Genomic DNA, 19144 nt, shown 5'->3' on the forward strand with positions numbered 1-19144 from the left:
GGTCTGGAGAAAACATCTACCAACTCTTCAGTGTCCTGTCTGCTTTCTTCTCAGTGTCTCATTGTACACATCTTATCTCCTAGGATGAGTTTTCCGGCATTGACTCAGGAGAACATCCCAGAGGTGCTCTTTTCCTTAAAACACAAGAACAAGAACAACAATACTCTTGAAGATTTGGCAGGGGGTAACTTGGGAAACAAAAAGACAAGATGAATGATTTACAGCATAAAGATAGGCATTACATAGCAAGATCTCAGTTCAATGATGACTGTAAGATCCTATTCAATAATACAACCATATCTTCAGAGAGAGAGAGTAAGCCTTTTAGATTGCCTTCTGGGTGGCTGTGACACTTTCCCCACCAATAACTCATCTGCCAAGTCTATAGGAGGAGGCACACATAATCTATTAAACTCTTCAACAACCAAAAATTGCTTTTGGAATCAAATTCCTCAATATGGAAAATCATACCAGTGTGTACTTATCTCAGCATAAGAAAAATATTTTGAAATAAAGAAATTTTACCCTTGTACTCCTCTACTACCTTTGAAAACTAGGTTGGTAGGGTTGCCATTATTTGGATATTATTTAAGAGATCTAATTTCTGCAACTCAGAAAAAACAAATCCTAGGCACAAAACATACAGGGAATTCTTAGATTTAATAAATATGTTTATTTTTGTTCTCCCTGTGTTTATTTCAGGCATGTGTACATGTAATGCATATTAGCAGTATATATTCAATTATACAAAGTATTTTGTAAATTACTTTGTGTGGAGCAAACACCTTTTTTCAAATATGAGTGTACTTTATCATTATCTAACATCAATTATCAGACATTGTCAACCTCACAGAAACTCAGAGTAGGCCACTACTTATATGGAGTAATTGAAAGACATCTAAAAATAACAATGAGGAAAATACAGTACCTTTTTCATGAGCTTTCCACCATGCCTGAGTTTTACTATGATCAGCATCATACAAGAGTGCATGAAGAAATAGGCATCTTACCATCTGCAACTGGCATTCTATCAGCTAGTTAGCACTTTAACATGAATTACTTAAACTACTGTGATTTAGCAAAGAAAGTGTCAAGGGAGTAGTTTAACACTGTAAAGTATTGATTTGGAGACAGGTAGAGGGTAAAAGAAGGTAAGAAAAGTCCAGCAGATAAACATTCAGCACAGATAATACAACAATGGACCTTGACCAATCATTGTTTAACTGCAGGGCAATTTGGACACTAAATGGGTCTGTGAAAGGCTATGTGGTCAGGTTGATAAAATCAGGAGACAGTGGGCACCTACCTTAAAAGTTTATCTAAGTCTCGTACTGGTTCTAAGATGGTATATATGTACAATCTTACACTGACCACTCTAATTCAAATTTTTGGGGGCATTCCAAGGTTGAAGAGAAGTTAAGATTAAAATAAGTTATTGTGTATGGGGAGGGGGTGAGGGTGTGGGGGAATATACCTACACAGTGTGTGTGTACCTTACGTATTACAATTTGAAGTAGTGAATGGTGGCTGTTATCAATACAATTTAGATTCGGTTTATAGCGGGGTTTACTTTTCACATTACTTCTTTATTCATTTACTTTTTCCCTCACTTTTTCTTAATAAATCATCACATTTTCAGTATAGAAAGTATCTCAGCAATTAGTATGATGTTTCAGCAGTTTATCTTTTGTCTTTGCAGAGAAAAATGCAGACATGCTTTTCCTAAATAATCCCTAACTGTTCCAACAAGATGCTGGCAGATGGGCATTCTGGATTTACTAGCTTCCCCCCAAATTATTTTTGCTGTAGAATGAACAATTTTTCAGAATTTTTATGTGAATTTCAAAAATTACATGGTCATGCTGTAAAAAAGTGTGTGATTATGAAAATAAAGTATTTTCTCATTCTTTTGTCTTCACTTCCTGCATCCAATAGCTGAAAAGGGAGCCAAATCTTCCCAAAATGACTATGCACTGTCAAAATGAGATGCTTTAATTTAAATAATAAATAAGCTCCATGGTTACCTTTTGCTCTGATCCATGCTAAACATTAGTACCTGATTTGGTTTCCAGCATTATTGCAACAACAGTTAAGTGTACAGTATAAGATTGTACTTGATTTATTAAAGTAATAAATTAGTTTTATTGTAGGTGATTAAATGTATTTTACTTTTTAAAGCACAAGAACCAGAAAAGAAAAGCATCGTTACAATCTGAAAATAACTAGAAAGATAAGTTCATTAACTTGCCTACACTTGCGCATCATAAAAACCTTGTTAAAAATTATTCCCCAGCCTGCTGTATTAGCTTCTTTATGAGGTAATTTCTCCATACAGTAATAAGATTTTTCTTTTACTCTCCAGTGCATATTAAACCCACTAATCTTCTTTTATAAACCATAGTTTCAGCCACTTTCTCAATTTACTCACTTTAAAGATACACTCCTATTAATATTAAAGGTAGCAAATGCAGATATGAACTTTGTAAAACATGCTTTCGGATTTATGGCACAATCTTCTAACAGTGTACTCCAATAGCACAAAAGGGAAAAAGCTGTAAATGTCGAATATGTCTCATGACAAACCAAATAATCTTAGTCCCCATAGAATTAATTTCCCACCCTATTCATTGTGTGAATTAACTGTAGACATATTTTCTACCGTCAGCAAATAAAAACAGAGTAGAAAGGCTGAATTCATTGAAAGAAGTAAAAGAAAATATTGCATAGGAATCACACAGATGTCCATGATATGATTGATATGCATTATGGGTGCTCTGGGGAAAGGATAACTGGTAGCCATTCCCACTTGTGGGTAGCTCTCTAAGGATCAAGGTTTCCTTTCTGTATCCAAGATCAGACAGGGTACAATAGGAAGTTAAAAACTAAGTTTTTCAAAGGTTAAATTTCAGTCATTTCTGTTACATCTCCTATTTCAATAATTCTTCTAAAATATTCAATAAACAGTTTATTATTTAACAATGGCAGAAGTAATTAATACTGCACTTTAAACCTTCTCTAGTGGGTGATGTATCTTAGAAATAATAAACTAACTCAAATTATTATAGAAATTTATTTTAAAAAAGAATGCAGAAACAGCTACCCCAACATTTACTTTCACTTAACGTAAAAAATAAGAATTTCCTTATTACCCTGTGCTTAGACTTATTTTGTTAATGAAAAAAACAAAAATTTTAATTGTTCTTTTCTGAACTGGGGGAAGACATTTGAAATATATGAGAGACAAAATTCCTAATATGTAAAGGTTCTTTCAGGTCAACAAAAACTATGCAAACAGCTCAATAAAAAAAGAAAACAGGGATAGAATTGATAAGACTATGTAAAAGAAAAAACATAATAGGTCTATCAATATATGAAAAATATTTAGCCTCTCCACTAGTTAAAATGCAAATTTGAAATTTTAATGGAAAATGTCATTTTGTTCAAATCAGGCTGATAAATATTAAAAATAATGGAAATAAATATTATTGTCCAAAGCTTACAAAAATAAAACTCTTCTATATTGATTGTAAGCTCATAAATCAACATCATCTTTTTAGCAAATTTTTGCAATATTTAAAATCTTAAACATGCATGATATTGACCCAACATGCCTAACGATGTCTGTACATATATAGGGATGTATATAGAAGATGTAGATTAGAGAGAAGAAAATTGGTAACAATATAATGCTCATCAACACTTTAGTAAATTATGATATATTTAAAAGTATAGAATATATTCAATCATTATTTGCTAATGTTGAAAGATGTTCATAATATACCAAGTAGAAAAGCAAATTACCAGACAACATACATTGTACAGTGGTTTTTTTTTAGAGTGCAATTATATAAATATGTGCATTCATTAAAAAAAAGAATATGAATAAAGAATATAAACTGAAAGGCTATCAATAGCTGTTGCTGTAAAATAGTATAAGTATTAAATAGCCTTGCTGATTTCTTTTTTTACATTCTAATATACTTCCTTTCTACCCATTAAACACATTGAATAAATAAATGCTTACAGTCTGATCTCATTCATCTGCAGAAATGAATGCTTACTGTTACAAGAAATTAAAACCCAGATATATTTTTAACTTTTCTAAGTGACATAAATTACTCAAGTATATGCAAATACATATAAAAGAATAGTGACATCATAGATTATTACCAGAAGTCATGTCAATAAGTTCTTTGACATTTAATAGACAGTAAATGTTTATAATGTTAAAAATAAATAAATTTATGACATATTTGTGCCATTTTTATTAACAGCAGATTAAAAATAATAAGTAATTATTTTCTTTTTTCAGAACTTTAAATGTTATTACAGATTTGAATTCATAACATTTTAGCCATTTCTAAAATTTTACATACTTATTAAGCTACTGTTTCAGAAGTTAGCCAAAAACATAGAATACTTTTTAAATAGACTTTCTTCAAATTTCCTTCTTCTATGATAGTAAGGTTTATTTTCTCATATTCCTCACTTGTGCTCTCCATTTTTACTTCTTCTTCATTCTAATTACTTGTTCATTTCTTTAATTACATTGCTTTCCTCCCTGGCATATTTCTCTTAAGAGAGGGAGAGATGAGAGAGAGAGAAAGACAGGGTAGGGAAGGTTGGAGGTGGTAGGTGTATGTGTATGACTTTCCTTATGGTTGCTGTTATCTTTCTTAGCTCAGGTATTAAATTTCTTAATTATTTTCATAAATCTACATTCTGCTTTAAAATTCCTTTTTCCATTTATCTTCTGTATTCAGAATGATTAACTTTTTCTGTGGCCTCATTTTCCCTTTCCTTGTTGAGAAAATTGAAAGTCATTTCAAACATTTCTGATGTCTACCGTCCCTTTAACATAATGTTAACTTTTTGCCTAACAAAGCTTTCTTCATCCTATCATAAACATTCCAACACCATTTCTCTGGATTGTTCATTTCACCAGGGGTAACTATCATCACTAGGGTTCCATCTGATCCTTTCTGCAAAAATCATTTTCTCTGAGATGGTACTATATCTTGTATAGTCCTTTATACCAATACGGATGGTAGTTTGGTCAATGATAACTAAAATAGAAGCCAGATTTATACAAAACATAAATTCGTTAGTGTGGAGAGTTTTAGACCCTTGATCTACTTCTAGCACCTAGCACCTCTCACATAGTGGGTTATCAGTATTTGCAGAATGAATAAACAAGTGATGGAAAATGACCAGCTAACCTGATTCAGAAACTAAACACCGAAAGAAGGAATCAACCTGTCTTTCATCATTTGTTTGCAAGAGAAATCTAACATTATTTTATCACAATCAGAAAGAAGGAATCAACCTGTCTTTCATCATTTGTTTGCAAGAGAAATCTAACATTATTTTATCACAATCATTGCTCTTATATCTAATCTTAATAAATTATATATTTTGTAGTAGTCTCAGAACCCATTGCATTTAGCTGTGTTCACCTGCAGCTTTTATACAGGCTGCTAAAGAAGACTTTTCTGATTAAAGAAGGACAGAGCAGGTTGGCATCATTAATATGAGCTGTTCCTCCCTTTTGAGTACATATGCTGCTCCTAATGACAGATGGGAGCATTGGCTGGTTACACAGACTGCAAAGACTGAGGATTATAGGGCAAAAGGGATGCTAAAATAATAAAAGACCAGCTCCAGGATTGTAAGTATGGAAGTTTCTTCATATTTGCTTGCCCCCAGCCCCTGGACAAGGGAATTGTAGAGGGTTCTATGGCAAATTTGTCAACTAGAGCACATTATAAGCAGCCTGTATTAATGGGTTTAGCCTTATTTGTCTAAGACATTTAAGTTACCCTTTCTAGTTAAGTGTTTTATTCTGGCATTTTGGAAAGATACATGATGCCAAACAGAATATTTATAAAAACCTTTTAAGGTTTATTCTCATCTATTTTTGCCCTCAAAGGTCATTTCATAAAAGAGATCAAAAGGCAGCTTCTTCCAGGCCAGCTCAGTGGGTGGCCAGCAGCAGATTAAGTACTAACAGAGCCCTAAAGAAGTACAAATCTGTATGACTTGTTTCACACAGTTCTGTTATATATTTTCTCCATTACTATGCCACATAATTACATGTATGAAGTAGTTTAATTATAACTGATATAATGAAAAACCATTAAAATGATCTTGAAACAAGCTTACCAAATGGGATTCCTGTGAGTATCTAAACCCTTTACGGGTAGTAATTTGTTTTTTCAGTAATTTAAAAATCTTCAGGAGACCTGATATCATTTGGTGGGTAAAGCCTATCCAAAAAATAGATTCTATCTTTCCAATTTCTAAATTTCTAGTGTTAGAAATGAATTTTTGGTTTGTTTTTTGTGTTCTAGGCCAGCACTGATTTTATATTAAAAATTTGAATTATGTACTTTAGGAATTTGTTTTCTCTATCTTTTCCTTTTGTTAAATCAATTCAGTCAGCACTGTTGTGTGCTGTCTCTGTGTAAGGCACAATTCTAGGCTCTTTGGTGTCCAAAGATGAAAGAAATACCATGGTGACTGACTTCAAGGAGGTAAAATCCAAAAGGAAAAGTCAAATGTGTAAAAAGATAATCAAATATCTTTTGCCATAGTAAGAATTTCAAAAAGAGGTAACTACAAAGTACGGTGATAGTTTGGAGGGCATGAGCAACTTTGCCAAGGAATGCGGAGAACACTTACGTTAAGTCCAAACAAGTGAACAGCAGTTTACCAAGCAAATGGCAGGGTCTCAGAAGGGAAAAGAAGGAAAAATAATAATTTGGACGGAAAAGGAACACTATGTGCACAGGTGAACTACAGACCTGCAAGAAGATGGGTATGAATAGCTTGAGAATATGATTAAAAACAGCAAAGAATATGAAGATAAACATATAGAGGTCAGGTCATAGATAACTCTCACTGTTTATAAAGAGCCATCAAAATATTAAATGTAAGAAGAAAGAGATGTGGCCAGAATTGCATTCAAGAAAAATAGCTGGGAATGTATTAGAGAATGATGGGAAAGACCAATAGGAAAGAAATGAGGCTGAGGTAACAACTATGGATGTTTCAGTATTTCTGGGGAGAGGTGATGAGGGTGTTAACTGAGAGAGCATGAAAGGGAAAGAACTAGTGAGAAAGAGATGGTACATGAAGAATCAAAAGGACTTATCAGTTGCAAATAAAAAATAACAGTGAGGTTGAAGCCAAGGGTGATCTCTAGGTTGGGTAAATAGGTAGATTTTAGTGTCAATTACCATTGTTGAAAATATAGAAAGAGAGGCAGATAAAGAATCAGTTTTTGGGGGCCAAATGGTGCATTTGTTTGCAGCAGACTGCCATGATTGAGTATAATTAGACTCTTACATACGTATAGCTGAAATAGAAAAAAAATATTCACACTATGATCCATCCATATAAGAAGATTGAAACTCAGTTATCAGTATGACAGAATAATGTCCCCTGACCAAAGATGTCTCTGCCCAAATCTCTGAGACCTGTGAATATGCTACTTTACATAGCAATATGAATTTTGCTGATGTAATTAAGGTTAAAGTCTTTGATATGGGCCATGTCTCACACCTGTAATCCCAACCATTTGGGAGGCTGAGGCAGGAGGATTGCTTGAACCCGGGCATTTGAGACTAGCCTGGGCAACATGAAAAAACCCTGTTTCTACAAAAAATACAAAAATTCATCAGGCATGGTGGTCAGCACCTATAGCCCTGGCTACTTGAGAGGCTGAGGCAGGAGGATCCATTAAGCCCAGAAAGCCAAGGCTGCAGTGAGCCATGATCATAGCACTACACTCCAGCCTGGGTGACAGAGCAAGACCAAGTCTCAGAAAAACAAAAACGAAACAACATAAACATCTGTTGATATGGGGAGATTCCAGGCGGCCTCAATCTAACCACACACATCCTCAAAATAAACAAGAGGAAGGTAGGAGAGGGGGCCAGAGAGACGTGACATAAGGACTTCAATTGTCATTGCTTGCTTTAAAGATGGAAGAAAGGTGCCACAAGCCAAAGAATGCAGATGGCCTCTGGGAGCTGGAAACACTCCTCAACTCACAGCTTACCAGGAAACTGGGATTTCAGTCCTATTTCCACAATGAACTGAATTTTGCCAATGGAAAGGACAGGAAACAGACTCTCCCTTAGAGCCTCCAGAAAGGAATTGAGTTTACCAACACCTTGATTTTAGTCTGGCAGAATCTATAACAGACTTCAGACTCACTTTAATAATAAATTTTGTTGTTTTAATGCATTAAGTTGGCAGTAATTTGAAAATGGTAGCGATAGATAACTAATACACCAAGTTAGAACATAGACTGGATAACAAGATGTGAAGAGGAATTAGGTATGTATGTTAAAAGTTTACGTAGCTTTTATTATAATGGCCAATGGGAAAGAAAATCTATGAAGCTGAAATTAAGAAGAATAAGTAAAAGAAGAAAGAAAAAAAAAAATAGGAGGAATCACGGGAAGAAGGCCTGAGGTGGAGATAGTAAAATTTTGAGCTACAAAACAAAATTGCAAAATGATTTTCTTCTTCCTTGTAAACAATACAATATAAATTTTGTTTTCATGTACTTAATTGAGAAGTACCTAGGTTCATCTTTATAAGGCACTTATTAGCACTTGGAAATCTTTGTTAATATAAAGTATTCAAATAATATAGCACTGATTATAAATATTTTATTTATTTATATTTGCCTCATTTCCAGTAGACAGAGTTATTTATGGACAATGAAATACAATTTAATGTGGTTGCCAAGACCTTTTGCTTACAAGTAACAGAAAGAAACCAGAGGAACAACCTAAAAGAGAATTTATTATAAGGATTTGAGGATCAAATCCAAGGACAGAGAATCAAGGACAGGAAAGCAGCTCTGCCTCAGGATCAGCTGAATAGAGAACCAAATGTGGTCAGCACATTCCCTAAGTTTTTGCTAGCTGTATCCAACATCTGTTCCATCCTGCTTTGTCACTACTGACTGCCTTCCTTTGTTCTTAGTCCACAAGGTAGCAAGGGGTCATCAAGAGCACACATTTTAATTTTATTAGAGATGCCTAAAGAGAGATTGACTTGCCTCTCTCTGCCCCAAGTCCAAACCAAAGAAAAGAGTTTCATTTGGTCCAGATTAGGTCAGGACCCAATCATCTGTGGCCAAGAGTCAGATTAAGAAGATCCATCAGGCTGTGGGGAAGGGGAAATTCCCAAATAAGAAATACCAGTCAGACAGTTTGACATACATCAACTATACGTAGATAAAACATACAAAGCAGAAGATAAAGATAGATTAGTAAAATAAAGCCAATGTTAAAGTTGCTGCAGAAAAATGCATATCAGAATGTCCTGCACAATTGTTAAAGGGTTTGGCATATTTATCTCTGAGCTTAACAGTCAAACTAAACATGAGACATAATCAGTTACAAGATGCACCACTTCTACAAGATAAAACTGTATGATAGCTAAGGAACAGCAAATTCTATCAAGCATTTAAATCTGAGAGAAACTTTTCTAGACCCATTTGGTCCTCCAAAATAGGTTCTTTATGTGATTTAATGAGCAATATCTTAAAAAGCATACTGCAATACAACTGGAGACTGCCATACAGCTGTTTCTAATGGACAAATTCACTGCGTCCAGTGTCATTGGAGCTTGGAAATCGTTGTTGGCTGGCCACCTGTTAATTGATTGATGAAAGCATTGTTTACTTATTAATTCTAAATATTATTTCTGATTTTAAAAGGGGAAAATTTATGTATCATAAAGTCCAACTAACTTTTTGGGAGTATTTATCATGAATATTGAAAATACTAATTTCACGCTGAAGTAAAATCTCATTAGATTAATTACATTTCTATTAAAGCTAGAGCTATGCTGGCTAATGTTTAACAATCAGTTCTAGATGATAGTGGGTGAGACAATAGGAGGGTTTTAATTTGTATAGTTCTTCCATTTCTGTGGTGTAAATCCTCCTTTTTTAATAACTGACTCTCAAAGTTTCTGAAATTGTAGCAATTAGTTCTTATAAGCTAGTATAAGCCAGCTCTATTACACTACTAAAAAGCCAACACCAATCACTTATTATTTCTAAAAGTATTTTATCGATTAATTTAAAAAATAGATATGAACCACAGTCAGTTGTAACATAATGGGAATCAGCAAATTTTTTTTAAAAACTGTTTTGCTTCACTATAGGAATAGACGTCTATTTTATTATAGTAGGTGTCTTCTCAGTTCTGCCTTTTTTGGTCTACTGGTGACAGTTGTGAGGTGTGCAGGAGTTTGCTTTGATGTCTGTAAACCCATTGAGTTTGGTCAACTTCAAATTCAGTGTTGCTGGATTTGATTTATTGGTTCATTGTTTGAGTTTGCAGTTTAAAAAACTATTTTACTATCTTAAATCATGCAGGAAATACAAACTTCTTATTCTAGGCCTGAAGCCCTCAATTTTCTAACTTTATTTTCTCGACTGAATGAATATTTATGATATAATATTTTATGTGAGATTTCTCAGGATTGTAGCTATTTTCTAATTGCTTATCATACTGTACTTAAAACTTTTAAGTTATTTTTATAAATGCTAGAGTCTTAAATTTCTGAAATATAAATGAAAACAATGACATAAAGTATGAAGACAAGTAACTTTTAAAGAAAGGAGCATATAAAATTGGCTGATGAAATGACTCTATAAAATACTCAAGGCCGGGTGCGGTGGCTCAAGCCTGTAATCCCAGCACTTTGGGAGGCCAAGACGGGCGGATCACGAGGTCAGGAGACCAGGACCATCCTGGCTAACACGGTGAAACCCCGTCTCTACTAAGAAATACAAAAAAAAAAAAAAAAAAAAAAAAAAAAAAAATTCTAGCCGGGCGAGATGGCGGGCGCCTGTAGTCCCAGCTACTCCGGAGGCTGAGGCAGGAGAATGGCGTAAACCCGGGAGGCGGAGCTTGCAGTGAGCTGAGATCCGGCCACTGCACTCCACCCTGGGTGACAGAGCGAGACTCCGTCTCAAAAAAACAAAACAAAACAAAACAAAACAAAAAACCTCAAAGATGCCAATAATTAAAGCTTATTACATTTATATACTACACTAATAGGCAGTATAAGAAATTTGGAGATTTAGCATCTGGTTCAGAGTTCTAAATGTAGAAGCAAAATATACAATACTAGAACCAAGAATGGAAAGATAAAACTAAAACATGAGAGCATTTCTGAAAGTTGGATATGAATCCAGTCAGAAATTTGAGGTATGTTATCTTGAAGGAACTATTTTGCACAGGTAGAAACAGCTAATTTCCAAAGTATGTTCACTTTCCAAAGAAAGTAATTCAAAAAATTACTTTCAATTTGGACATAGAATGAAATGAAGTAGAAGCAAGATAAAGAATGGGAACCTGATGGATGGTACAGAAATGACAACATGTTTGTCACCAGGTGTTAGGAGACATCATGAATATTATGATAAGTCTCCTCTCTCCATTCTATTTGTACGATCAAAAGACAAGGAAGCAGTGCAAAATGAGTTATGGGTGGGAAGGAGATATTGTGGTTAAAAAATGGTTTTGTATGAACTTCTCAATTGCTAGAGACCCCATCACAGCAGCTACTTTGCAATTACCTCATTTCTCCCATGGTTCAACTATATTATAAAATAGAAAGCGATTCATACTTAGTAAGAATATGTATGGCATAGCAATTAAGAGTGAATACTCTGAAGAAAGGCTGCCTATGTGCAAATTCCCACTCTTTCACTTACTAGTTATATAAAATTAGGCAAGATATTTAAACCATGCATCAGTTTTGTCATGTATGTAATGGGGATAATAACAATTAATTCATAGGGTTGTTGTAAAAATTTAATAAATTAATGTTATTCTTATTAACTTATACAAATATATTGGTAATGTCAGCAATCACCATGATCATAATTATTATCACTATTATTGTCATATAATTATTATGAAAAGACCATAAGTTTACATATACAGACTACCTAAAATGTTGACAGGATGTTAGTTTAAAATGTTCTAAAACTGAAACCTATAATGACTGCTTAGATAGTTCCCAGAAGAAAATTTTCTGCTATATTAGGAACTATCTATCAAAATAAGTAGTGATGGAGTGACCCCACAATACAGAGGCAGAAGATAAAATTCTACAGCTGGACCTAATAGCCCAAGCTTCTGGCAGGGCTCCCACATCTTAACCTTGTCTGACCTGGTGGGAAATAGATCTGAGCAAACTACCCATAACTGTGAGGAAACTACCCATAGATGGAGAAGTTTAATTGAAAATTCCCAGATTCTATGATGGGATCATGTCATCTTTATTCAAAAAGCCTAAAGCTGTTTTCTGCCACCCAGGGGATATTTTTTCTCTTCACTGTGCTTCAAGCAGCTGGATTTAAACCTCTTTTTTCCCTTCCCTCAAAGGAGAAGCAATGAAGTTATTTAGAAAACTACCGCCTTTTCTTTAAATTCTGTATAGGACTAGACTAAAGGGAAAGGTTTGATATCCTTACTAAAGGACTGACATTCTATTCACACCCAAAACAGAATATGAGTTTTGTGTGTGCATGTGTACTTGTATATTTGTGTGTACCTGTAGGACGTGTGTGCATGAAGTGCGTATGTACACATATCTGAGTAAACATTTGTGGACAGACACCTGGGTCAATGTCTATGAAGAACAGTGCAACACCCATGGTACATTTCAATGTATGCTAGAAAATTCGCAGACATTTAGAGAAAAGAATGGGAAAATATGACTTATCAAAGATCCTATCCAGATCACGCTTGAAGAATGGGGGCTGAATCTTAATAAAGGCCTAAAGATAGAATATGATTGGCTTCAAATTTAAGAATAATCCTGGAAAGTGATTTGAAGTGTTTGTAAAGAACGTTATTGGATAAATTAAATAGCTTGAGAATAAAATAATGTAATTAAAAAATAAAAATCAACAGGTATATTTCTTGATATGAATAGCTGGTGAGAGTGATAATGTACTGTTTAAGACACTAACTGCACGTAAAGACAATCTTAATAACAATGTATTTACATAGACCCAGAGAAAATAGTCAATGGGCCTGTACTTTTTTAGTTAGCCTTTCACAGGGAAAAAATAGCAGAAAGAAAATTAGCCAACGCCATATACTGCTTATTGTAACTAAATATAATTTCCCCAAAAGGATATCATTTTTCCATGTAATTATACTGTTTTTTTAATGCATTCAACACCTGTGCCCGCCCCCAAAGTAACAGTTTTTTTGAACTTTTATCTAAAGAAAAATCTATAGCTTGTTGGATTTAAACTAATTTCCAGTTTTCAGTTTTATTTTTACTGTTTTGATAAGCTCAGCCCTATGAACAGATTGTCATCTATCTGTTTGATTTATAGGAGCAGATCAAACACACTTCTTTACGGCAGAAATGGCAATGTGTGCTACTCTTGTCATTGGACTCATGCAACATTCTAATAACTCCTCAAAAACAAAGATCCGTGTGGTCTGGCAAGCAATACCACTGCTGTATGGCTCAAAATTGTTCTGCCTCAGGGACAAAGAAGTAGGGAGTGCTTTAAACTTACATTATGTTATAGCGGTTCCGTAATTATTTTATCAGCAAAACTGCCATCTGTTTTGAAACAAGTTTTAGGACCTCATTTATAGATATATTCATTTACAAATTTGTGATCTGAAGCCTTTGGGGCAGGTACCTAGCACCATTGATGGTAGTAATTTTTTAAAAAATCAAAATATGTTGGCCACTGTCAAATTATAAGAAAGGTATTTTTAATTATATATTTTCTTCCTATATAACTCCCAAAATAGTTTCTTTTACTGAGAAGTTAAATGTACTTAGTTCATGATACATAATTTTTTTTACTTTAAAATACGGAAATATTGTTTCATTAGAAAAAAATTAAAAAGAAAGACATTTGGCCAACAAATGAAACTGAGATAATTTTAAAATATTATCTATACTATTTAATTTCATATGTACTGTCTATTCTATTTTTAAAGCCAAATTTAGCAAAATGCTAGATATTTACAATTTAACAACTGGTAAATATATATTTATTTGTACCTTCAGTACATTTAAGAAGAGTGAAAAATATTTTACACACCCAATCAAGTCCGAGTTTAAATAAAACTTTATGATATTGTGTTACAATCTCAATCTAAAATACTTATAAATATACTTGTGGTCTGAGACTTCCTTGAAGTCTCACTCATTTTGTACACTTGTGTTTGAGTACACAGTGGGAACTCAAGCAATACGTGAGAAATTTAACTGAAGTTGAGTAGTAGCTCAGCTTTGTGGATTCACTGTATTCACTTGTTAATTTGTATCATCAGATGCTGTGCCAGGGACTACAGCAAGCCCTGTACCTTTGATGGTAAACAAAGTCTAATATAATCTAATAAACTACATCAAGGAAATAATTACAGCTATGGACCAAACAATTTAGTACTGAAATTAAAAATGTAAAATTAATCCTAAATAATTTTATAAGGTACCTTGTTATCACTAACCTCAAAAATTTGTCTATCTTCCCCTACGTCATTTACTGCTCTAAAATGTGCTTATATTGCCTACCATATGCATGTCTGCATTTATTTCTCCCTGGCAAGAGTAGACTTAAACTGATTCCTCCAGCAACCTTGTCTGCTTTCTCTTGTAATCAGCTAAAGGCATATAATTTAAGGTGTCTGTCAGAAATTAAGGTGACACTTTGTGACCTGGAAATGGACAGGGTCACTGGATTATGCCCTTTTCAAAAACTCTACTGCTATGTGGTGGCACTTATTAGAAATTATGTAGATAAATGATATAAAGATGGATGACTTATATATATTGAGAGAGAGAAAGAGAGAGAGAGAGAGAGAAAATATACTTTTGGGCCCCAGTTTCTGAAAAGAAAGGTCTGCTTTTTAAGGAACCAGACCATATTGTGTTCTTCAGTGTTATAACACCAGGAGCCTAAAAAGAGAAAAAGAACAGTGGGAGTAAAGCACATTGGACATGCCAATAAATGAATGATAAATTATTAAAGCATGATTGGAAATATTGCCATTTTTCATAGCTGTCACTTTAAGTATAAAAGCATCAGCACATTAAACTAGTTACTGCTTTTTCATAATTGAGACTTTAGCTTCTAGCTGTGCCCTGCAGCTTTTCATTAATCACTGGGACTGAAGTTCAAGCTCAGTGACAGCTTAGAAGGCATTAAATGGGCAAAGTATTTTCCAGGTACAGTTAGGAAAGGCCTTTTAGTCCCATAATCCATAGCTAATTGTTTTTCAAAGTCTCTAAACACAATCTACTCCTGGCGTTTCCTAGTGACAGAATTAGCTGCAAACTGGCTTTCTTTTTATCTTCCCAGGCTTTCTCTCACTAAAATATATTGAGAGCCTATTGTTGGCTGCATAAAACAGGTGCAAAATGACTGTGATATGTAAAACTGTAACTGATACTTAACCAAGGAAACATTTATTAGAATGCCTCTGAAACAATACTTCCTGAATGCTTATTCTAATCATACCATTTAATTTGTCATAAAAGAAACAAGATAGCACGAAACTTTGTATACAGGCTGAGTTCACTTTTCTAATGAAAAGAGACTCTGTTGGATGGTTTTAACAAATGCAACTGAATCTTCACCAAACATGAAGAATGTGGCTTCCCACATATCCATTTAAACCCCAAGATTCCCAGTGTAAGCCCCTCTCTTGTTTTGGTTCATCTTTTTTTTAATTTTCTTTTTACTTTTCCGCAAAGTGTTATACATAAGGTTTTAATGAATGTGCCAAAACATTCTTTCTTTTGTATAACAAATTATCAAGAGCATTGAGGTTCATTAATTATGTCATCTAATTGGATTGAGGCAGGTGCAAAGTACCTCAGATGAAGTGGTCACTGGCAGGAAGGCCTAAGTGCAAGTTTTTCTATTAGAAACCAGCATGTCTCCAGACTCCTGGAATTACTTTGTAGTTATTGATTAATGGCCATAATTTATTACAGTGTAGAAGATCTTGCATTGAGTTAAATGTGTGATTAATCAATTTTCCATCAAATTATGAACAGCAGACCAGTTGCCAGAAAGAAAATACCAAATGCATTTTCCCATGGTGTAAATATATCAGGACTTCAGCTAATAACTGTCTATCACTTGCTTAATATTCCCTGTCACACTGATAAATGTCATCTCCACAAATGGGCCACAGGTAGTAATGATGGAAAGACCACCAAACATGTTTTATAGCTACCTTTTTTATATAATGAAATACTCTTTGAGTCCATCTCAAAACAATTTATTAATGCAAAATTCATTTCTGCCTTCAGCTTGAAATACATCATTGTTAAGTCAACAATCTTATATTAAACTGTGAAGGGATATTGAGGAAAGAAAACCTTAGGCAAAAGAGAGATGAATTTTGGACTTCTGTGCACAAGAAGTCATTTTTATTTTCCGTCAAAAATTCAGACATGTGACTAATTGTTGTCAATTCTAATCTGCTTTTAAAGCGTAGCTCATGTGTGGCTTGGGAACACTAAAGGGACCTGCTGATGGAAGAAAACACATTTTCTTCCAAAGGTTAATTTCTCGGGTTAAATAACAGGTATTGTGAGGGTTCACAAATTAATTGTCTCCTATGAGCAAGGGTACTTCATCTTACAACTAAACTAGGTGGATGCTACCTCCTTAAAAAAATACAAAAGACAAATGAAAGTGGTGAGGTAACATTATAGTAATTGGATCCATCAAGTGTTTAAAAAGTGAAGTTGTATTAAAATCTATGTATAGAAGTAAAAACTGATTAGGATATGTAAAGATTTAACTTTTTATAAATTTATTATAAATAAATGTAAACATAGCTGTGACAAGTCACTGAGCCATCTCAAACCAGAGGTAATAAAACAGTACATGTAGCAATTTAAGAGAAGCTGAACCATACTCGGGCAAAGCAAAAAAAGACTTAAAAATGCTAGAGCAGAAGGATCTTAAAGATCACCATTCTTCTGCTTCCCGCGGGAGAGACACGAGCGATCTTATGGTGTGAAGCTTGCTGTGTGGATACCAGTGACCAGCTTTCTCTTGTTAATTCTACAGACTTCAACTCCGTGAGGTAGGACTTTTAACATCAGAGCATTCTGTCTTTCTACACTAGGACATAAACACTTGGCAAACTCTCTGGTGCAAGTTCACTCAGTGACATACCTATAAGGTGCATCTAGACATTTTAGGCCCTCTATCTTAAAGCTGTGGAAATAGAATGGGTTCCACTCTACCTTATCTGAAATTAGGAATTTTTTTTTTTTTGGCGTCAGCCTACTCCTTAGTACAGAGTCAGTTCTCTATCTCCAGAATACTTGGTTTTATTGTTGTTGTAGTAGGAGGAGGAGGAGGACTTTTAAAGTAGGACACCTGTGTAAACAGGTGCAAACACTTTCCCCATTGTCATAGTCTCCAGGGCTGAGTATATCATCAAGTCCCCAAACCTTTTCTTCTTCTGCAAGAGCAGTAACATTATCTTAATGGTTTTAGATTCCCCAACTTTCTCAACTACAGATGCAAATAGAATATGAATTAAAAGCCGTACCTAAAAGCTGTATCTAGCACCGTTTCGATTAATATAGTTACTGTGTAATTTGGAAAATATAGTCATGCAAATAGTTCCCCAGGCCCCCCTTTAATGCCACACAAGAAATTCATTTTAATGGTTCTTTATTTCCGATTTCCTCCTCCTGTACTATATAGAATTTTTAAGTATGCTTCTGTTAGATGTTTTATGCTAGGTATTAAAATTCTGTAATTCCTCAAGCTCAAGTCTCAATCATTTTAACACCTATTAAAGCTTTCCAGCTAGAAGGGATTAAACTTATTTTCCTTGGAAAAAGGGGGATTAGGGCTTTCCACATGCCTAGCAGAAGCATATATTACAGAGATACTTTCCTAGTCCTATAGAATACTCAAGTTTAATCTCACTCTGACACCCACCTTAATATTCTTTTTTGGTTGCACCGTATCTTAAGATAGACCTCAAACTTACCACACAGAAAGAAGTTCCTGCTGCAGGAAGAGGAAGTAGCACTAAAAAAACCACAGGACTATAGTGGAAAAAATTGGAATCTTTGTGCATTGCTGGAGGGAACGTAAAATGGTGCGGCCACTATGGAAATTCACATGGCAGTTCCTCAAAAAATGAAACAAAGAATTGCCATATGATCCAGCAATTCCACTTCTGGGCATATACCCCAAGAATTGAAAGCAAGAACATACACTTGTTCACCATTGTTCATAGCAGCACTATTTACAATAACCAAAAGGTTAATTTAAAAATGTGATGTATACATGCAATGGAATATCATTCAGCCTTTAAAAAGAAGAACATTCTAACATATGCTACAATATGGATGAACCTTGAAGACATTAGGCTAAGTGAAGTAAGCCAGTCACAAAAGGACAAATTCTATATGACTCCACTTATATGAGGTAGAGTAGTCAAATCTGGGCCGGGTGCGGTGGCTCAAGCCTGTAATCCTAGCACTTTGGGAGGCCGAGACGGGCGGATCACGAGGTCAGGAGATCGGGACCATCCTGGCTAACACGGTGAAACCCCGTTTCTACTAAAAATACAGACAACTAGCCTGGCGAGGTGGCGGCGCCTGTAGTCCCAGCTGCTCGGGAGGTTGAGGCAGGAGAATGGTGTGAACCCGGGAGGCGGAGTTTGCAGTGAGCTGAGATCCGGCCACTGCACTCCAGCCTGGGCGACAGAGCGAGGAAGGACTCCATCTCAAAAAATAAATAATAAAAAATAAAGAGTAGTCAAATCTGGAGAGGTAGAAAGTAGAATGCTGGTTGCTATGTGTTGGGGAAAGGGAAAATAGGGAATTATTGTTTAATGGGTATAGAGTTTCAGTTTTGCAAGATGAAAAGTGTTTTGGAGGTGGATAGTGGTAATGGTTGCACAACAAGGTGGATGTACTTAATGCTGATGAACTATACACTTAAAAGTGGCTAAAACAGTAAATCTTAAGTTATATAAATTTTTCCACAATGAAAGATAGAAGAATGACATGGCTATTAAGACAGGGGCAAGTGGGAAAAAGGAAAACAGTTCCGTGATGGCCTTGCTAGTGTGGG

This window comes from Chlorocebus sabaeus, chromosome 15 (assembly GCF_047675955.1).
Source record: "Chlorocebus sabaeus isolate Y175 chromosome 15, mChlSab1.0.hap1, whole genome shotgun sequence".
Lineage (NCBI taxonomy): Eukaryota > Metazoa > Chordata > Mammalia > Primates > Cercopithecidae > Chlorocebus > Chlorocebus sabaeus.